Source organism: Lycium barbarum, chromosome 1 (genome assembly GCF_019175385.1).
Source record: "Lycium barbarum isolate Lr01 chromosome 1, ASM1917538v2, whole genome shotgun sequence".
Lineage (NCBI taxonomy): Eukaryota > Viridiplantae > Streptophyta > Magnoliopsida > Solanales > Solanaceae > Lycium > Lycium barbarum.
The window spans coordinates 148,686,886-148,694,719 of record NC_083337.1 but is presented as its reverse complement, the minus strand read 5'-3'; positions in this window follow the sequence as shown (position 1 = coordinate 148,694,719).

Genomic DNA, 7,834 nt, shown 5'->3' with positions numbered 1-7,834 from the left:
AAGGAGTTTGACGGGAGAAGCGCTCGATTGGTACACATGCCAAGACCCGCAGAAATGGCATAGTTGGGGAGAGATGGCCCAAGAGTTCATGGACAGGTTCAGGTTCAATACTGAGACTGTCCCAGACCGATTCTATTTGATGAAGTTAGAAAGGAAGTCGACAGAAACTTTCAGAGAGTATGCTATGCGCTGGAGAGCAGAAGCCGCAAAAGTCCAGCCCCCAATGGCGGAGAGTGAGATGGCAACGCTCTTTGTACAGTCTTTAAAAGATGCCACATACTATGATAGATTGTTAAGTGTCATCGGACAAAAGTTTTCTGAAGTCATTAGAATGGGAGATTTCATAGAAGAAGGAATCAAGACAGGAAGAGTCACAAATCTTACAGCCTTGCAAGCAACAAGTAAGGCAATTCAATCAGATTCCGCTAAGAAGAAGAGGGACGGAGTGTCCGCGGTCATGACCATCCAGGAACGAAGACCAAACCAAATGTTAACCTACCAATACCCTTCATCCCAGCCCTCATATTACAGCCAATACACCCAAGCCCCTCAGCCTTACTATCAACCTCCATCCACTCCCCATCTTGTTTACCATACCCAGCCAGCATATCACTCACTTCGAGCACCTGCCCATCAAAGCCCATCACAATACCAGCGAACCTAGTCACTTCAATCCCAATACCAATCACCAAACAGTCCACAAAATGCACCCAGACCTCGCCCAAACTTCGAAACAAAGCCAAACAAAACCTTCACACCGTTAGCCGAACCCTTAGCCCAACTGTATGAAAGATTGAGAGCCGCATGGATACTACAACCAAATTAGGGAAGAGTTCCAAATCCCCTTCCTGGATGGTATGACGGGACTAAACATTATGCGTATCACTCAGGAGTTAGTGGACATGATACTGAAAATTGCCTTACTCTCAAAGACAAAATTGAAGCATTAATAAAAAAAGAGGTCATCCAGCTCAAAGGAGCTCCCCTAAATATAAACAACAATCTGCTGCCCAATCATGGTGATGCCAATGTGAACATGATTACCATTGGTGAAGATTGCAATTTGGAAGGGACTATCGTGCCGGTTAAGAAAGAGGAGAAGGTTGAATCATCAGCCTTTGTTGCTCCATTGATCACGATCTAAATGAGGGCCCCATTTGAAGTGGAAGTGCTCACTCCAAGGCCTAGAATCACGGCCTTAGTTGCCCAAGCACCTTCTTGCAACACCAAAGCAGTTCCCTGGAATTATCAATCTGATGAAAGGGACAAAGTGAAGGGAAAATTGGTGGTGGAAACTATTGCGGCCGGAATGACTAGATCTGGGCGGTGTTATGCCCCCTAGGAGGTAGCACGAGGAGCACCAAGTAAAGAAAATGGTCAAAAGAAGGCTGTAACTGAGGCTGAAGTTGAAGAATTCTGGAGAAAAATGTCAACTAAAGAATATTCTGTTGTAGAGCAACTAAAGAAAACACCAGCCCAAATTTCTTTATTGGCATTGTTGATGAGTTCTGAAGCTCATAGGAACGCTTTAGCAAAGGTGTTGAATGAAGCTTATGTTCCGCCTGAGACTTCCAACGAGAAACTTTCAGCCATGGTAGGAGAAGTCCTTGAAGCCCATAGAGTTTCTTTTCATAATGATGAATTGCCACCTGAAGGTTTGGGACACAACAAGGCATTGAACATCACCGTCAGATACAGGGACAAATTCATTTCCAAGGTGTTGATTGATGGAGGTTCAGCTGTGAACATATGTCCCGTCACTACCCTCCGAGCCTTAGGCATTGATATCGGGAAACTTCGCGACAGCCAAGTGAGAGTCAAAGGTTTTGAAGGAGCCCAAAGAGGTGTCGTGGGAGAAATTGACTTAGCCTTGGAAATCGAACCTGTGGAGTTTACGGTGGAATTCCAAGTAATGGATATATCCGCTAGCTACAATCTACTGATAGGAAGGCCATGGATCCACATGGCTGGTGCAGTTCCCTCTACCCTGCATCAAAGTTTGAAATTTATTTGGAATCATCAAGAAATTGTGATCCATGGAGAAGGCAGCAATTCAATCTATCCCGAAAGCTCAATTCCTGTTATCGAAAGTGTAGAAAGGCTGGATGGATCTGTCTTCCATATCAAGAAAACCATGTGCACTACTCAAACTGAAAGGGCAAAATTGCCACGCGTGCTTATAATGGTGGCTTGGGAAATGTTGAAGAATGGTTTCCAGCCCAGTCGAGGTCTCGGGATGAACTTGGATGGAATCGGGGAACCGATTCAGTTACCCGGGCAGAAGGATACTTTCGGCCTTAGATACGAGCCCACTCCTGAAGAAATTTCACTGGCTAGTCTCAAAAGAAGAAGTGATATTCCCTTGCCAAAGCCTGGTCCTCTCCTGAATCAGTCATTTTTCAAAGCATCCGCCACCCAAGCATCAGAGGAAGAACCTGAAGACAGCCTCGTGGAAGGTCTCAAGAATTTATTCATTGCCGAGGAAGAAGCTGAATGCAACGTGGTTATGGATGAATGCTCTGAAACCCCGACTATCTGGGATGCTGAGCCTGGAGATATTTTGAACAATTGGACTTCTACCCCGCCCCCGGTTCTCCGGGAGCCTTGGTAGACAATTTGTATTAAGTATTTGATGAAACAACACGATTCAAAACTGGGGCTTGAATCGTGTTTATGCTTTTGTTGTTTTGCCTCCAAACTTTTGAAAGCTCAAATGCCAAATTCAAGCTATGCTTTTATTTATTATTCCGTCTTTATTTAATTACTTTTTCTTTTATTTTTCAGCAATCAAATTAATAAATCTGTCGATACTGTGAATGTGACACGTAATGAAACAAGCGATCCCATAGTAAATACCAAACAAGACTCTCAAGAATATGAAGAGGACATGCAACCTGAAGAGTTAACTAAGGATTTTGAACATTTTGAGAATAAGCCGAAACCAAATTTGGATGAAACAGAAACCATAAATTTGGGAGATTCAGAAACCGTGAAGGAAACAAGAATTAGCGTCCATTTAACCCCGTCACAAAGGGAAGAATTGATCAACCTGTTGAGACAGTATATAGACGTGTTCGCATGGTCTTATGATGATATGTCGGGTCTAAGCACAGACATTGTTTCGCATAAGCTGCCTATTGATCCCTCTAGCCCTCCGGTAAAACAAAAGAAGAGAAACATTAAACCGGATTTAAGTTTAAAAATCAAGGAAGAAGTTTTCAAGCAATTTGATGCAAAGGTCATTCAAGCTGCAAGGTATCCCACTTGGTTAGCCAATATCGTACCGGTACCAAAGAAGGATGGCAAAGTCAGGGTGTGCATGGATTATCGGGATCTCAACAGGGCTAGTCCGAAAGATGACTTTCCCCTCCCGAATATTCACATACTTATTGATAATTGTGCGAAGCATGAGTTGCAGTCATTCGTTGATTGCTACGCAGGATATCACCAAATTCTAATGGATGAAGAAGATGCTGAGAAAACGGCATTCATCACACCTTGGGGAGTATACTATTATCGGGTGATGCCTTTTAGGCTCAAGAACGCAGGTGCCACCTATATGAGAGCCATGACTACTATTTTTCATGACATGATCCACAAGGAGATTGAAGTCCATGTGGACGATATCATCATCAAGTCACAAAAGAGTTCAGATCACTTGACGGATTTGAAGAAGTTCTTTGACAGGTTGAGGCGATACAATTTGAAGTTAAATCCCGCAAAATGTGCATTTGGTGTTCCTGCTGGGAAGCTACTGGGTTTTATTGTGAGTAGGAGGGGTATAGAATTGGATCCTTCGAAGATAAAGGCCATTCAAGAATTGCCTGCCCCAAAGAGTCGAAAGGACGTGATGAGTTTCCTCGGTCGCCTCAACTACATTAGTCGGTTCATAGCACAATCGACAGTGATATGTGAGCCAATAATCAAGTTGTTGAGGAAAGATGCTGCTACCAAATGGACAGAAGATTGCCAAAAAGCTTTCGATAGAATCAAAGAGTATTTGTTTAATCCGCCTGTTTTGGTACCTCTAGAAGCTGGAAGACCTTTGTTATTGTATTTGTCTGTGTCGGCAAATGCGTTTGGATGTGTGTTGGACAACATGATGAAACGGGGAAGAAGGAGCAAGCAATATACTATTTGAGCAAGAAGTTCACGCCTTACGAGGCCCGATATACTTTATTGGAGCGCACCTGCTGCGCCTTGACATGGGTTGCACAGAAGTTGAGACATTACCTGTCTGCATATACTACTTATCTCATCTCAAGGATGGATCCACTCAAGTATATCTTTCAGAAGCCTATGCCTACTGGGAAGTTAGCCAAATGGCAAATTTTGCTAAGTGAGTTTGATATTGTATATGTTACCCAAAAGGCTGTCAAAGGGCAGGAAATAGCTGATCATCTTGCTGAAAATCCTGTAGATAAAGAATACATGCCCTTAAGACTTACTTCCCTGATGAGAAAGTGTTGTTTGTCGGAGAAGATATCACAGAAGAATATCCAGGGTGGAGAATGTTCTTTGATGGGGCTGCAAACTCCAAAGGAGTCGGCGTTGGAGCAGTCTTAATTTCCGAGTCAGGCCAGCATTACCAATTTCAGCAAAGCTCAGGTTCCCGTGAACCAACAATATGGCAGAATATGAAGCTTGTATTCTTGGACTCAAAATGGCCGTTGATATGAACATATGAGAATTATTGGTTATAGGCGATTCTAACTTATTGGTTCATCAAGTGCAAGGCGAATGGACCACCAAGAACGTGAAGATACTTCCGTACCTGCATTGCGTGAAAGATCTGTGTAAGAGATTTATCAAGGTAGAATTCAAACAGGTTCCGAGGGCTCATAATGAGTTCGCTGATGCTTTGGCAACCTTGTCCTCTATGATTCAGCACCCGGACAAGAATTATATAGATCCTATCAAGGTGAATGTGCACGATCAGCAAGCTTATTGTTTCTATGTGGATGAAGAGCTTGATGGAGAACCTTGGTATTATGACATTAAGAAGTATCTCAAGGCAGGAGACTACCCAGAAGGCATAACCAGTGTTCAGAAGAAAACACTTCGAAGATTAGCAAACCACTTTTTCCTAAATGGAGAAATCCTTTATAGGAGGACTCCAAATTTAGGACTATTAAGGTGTGTTGATGCCAAAGAAGCGGCCAAGTTGATTGAAGAAGTGCATGGCGGTACATGTGGGCCTCACTTGAATGGTTTTACTCTGGCTAAGAAAATTCTACGAGCCGGATATTTCTGGATGACTATGGAATCAGATTCCATTCGTTTTGTGCAAAAGTGTCATCGATGTCAGATTCATGGCGATTTGATTCGAGTCCCACCAAATGAATTAAATGTGACGAGTTCTCCGTGACCATTCGCAGCTTGGGGCATGGATGTCATTGACCTTATCGAGCCTGCCGCGTCAAATGGACATAGGTTCATCCTGGTGGCCATCGACTACTTCACAAAATGGGTAGAAACATCTCCGCACTAGTCAGTGATGAAGAAGGTGGTGGCAGATTTTGTTCGCAACAACATCATTTGTCGATTCGAAATCCCGAAGTCGATTATAACAGATAATGGAGCTAATCTCAATAGTGATCTAATGAGGGAGATTTGCGAAACATTTAAGATTACTCACCGCAACTCCACTCCGTACAGACCTCAGATGAATGAAGCAGTTGAAGCATCCAACAAAAACATCAAGAGAATATTGCGGAAGATGATTGACAATTACAAACGTTGGCACGAAAAATTGCTATTGGCCCTTCTCGGTTATCGCACCACTGTAAGGACTTCAACTGGGGCAACGCCTTATCTTTTGGTCTATGGGACAGAGGCTGTGTTACTTGCGAAGGTAGAGATACCATCTTTGAGAATTATCCAAGAGGCTGAGTTGAGTGAGGCCAAATGGATACAGAATCGATATGAATAATTGATACTCATTGATGAAAAGAGGATGATTGCAGTTTGTCATGGGCAACTTTATCAGAACAGAATGACCAAAGCCTTCAACAAAAGGGTGAGACCAAGACAATTCAAACCGGGGCAATTGGTATTGAAGCGCATATTCCCATGTCAAAATGAAGCTAAGGGAAAATTTGCACCTAATTGGCAAGGGCCTTATATGGTTCATCGGGTATTGACTGGAGGAGCGTTAATTCTAGCAGAAATAGATGGCGAAGTTTGGCCGAAAGCTATCAACGCAGATGCCGTCAAGAGATACTACGTCTAGGAGCTTTCATTTATTTTGTATGTAATGTCTTGTAATGCCTTTCTATGTAATGAAGCTACATTCCCTCGGCGGGATACGTAAGAAACCTATATTAGGTTTAGTCTTTTAAGATAGAAATTTCCAAAAAAATCAATTTGTTTGTAACATGAACTACGCCTGACCTGATTCCCGCATTGGGATACGTAGGCGGCCTGCATAGGCTTCAGTCACATTATTATAAAACCTCAGTTTTATTTTGCTTGTAATTTGAACTACGCTTGACCTGATTCCCTTAGTGAAATACGTAGGCAGCCTCTATAAGGCTCGGTCTCGTCATGTTAAAGGTTCGACATCCTCCTGTGCCAGAAACTAGGACAATTTTCAAGGGCATCATCGCAAGCGACATCGAGAGACATGAAAGAGTATATGGTCAACAGATTCATCAGACAAAAGAAAGACTTCGGAGAAAGGACGTTCGCTTTGTTTCACAATGTGTCACAGTTCCGAGTTCAGCAGAAATTATTTATCACTATATACATATTTGCCATAATTTATGCATATTTCTTTTTTTCAAATAATATATTTTCAAATAGTTTTGTTAATTGGCCAAGACTTAGAAATAGGCGGAGGTTACAAGTCCAGACAAAGTTGGAAGCATGAAGCGTCAAGAGCCAGATCTTCAAAGTCAACGCGAATCAACCCCCCCCCCCCCCCCCCCCCCAAAAAAAAAAAAAAACTTACAAATTTTCTTTGGATGCAGATTTTCAAATTGCGGAAGCTGAAGTATGTAATGTTTACAGCCTTGCAAGGATTGCGCGTCGAGCAGTTTGAGCTTTCTTATAACAATTATGCCTCTCAAGTGTCAATAATTCTCGAGATTTGCGATAGATTAATGCTTAAGTTTTGCAAATGATTTTCCAAAATGTATCGACGCACAAATACTTTCTATTGCTTTCAAATGCCTCGCATAAATGCTTTCAAATACACTGCCCATGCACTATTGCTTTCAAATGTCCCACACTGCACATGCACTATTACTTTCAAATACCCTGCAAACGCACTGCATCAATGCTCGCAAAAGCACCGCACATGCATTGCATTATTACTTTCAAATGTCTTTCAAACGCACTGCATCAATGCTCGCAAAAGCACCGCACATGCATTGCATTATTACTTTCAAATGCCCTGCAAACGCACTGCATCAATGCTCGCAAAAGCACCGCACATGCATTGCATTATTACTTTCAAATGCTCGCAAACGCACCGCACATGCATTGCACTATTACTTTTAAATGCCCTGCAAACGCACTGCATCAATGCTCACAAACGCACCGCACATGCATTGCACTATTACTTTCAAATGCCCTGCAAACACACTGCATCAATGCTCGCAAACACACCACACATGCATTGCACTATTACTTTCAAATGCCCTGCAAACGCACTACATCATTACTCTCAAACGCACCGCACATACATTGCATTATTACTCTCAAACGCACCGCACATACATTGCATTATTACTTTCAAATGCCCTGCAAACGCACTGCATCAATGCTCTCAAACGCACCGCACATGCATTGCATTATTACTTTCAAATGCCCTGCAAACGCACTGCATCAA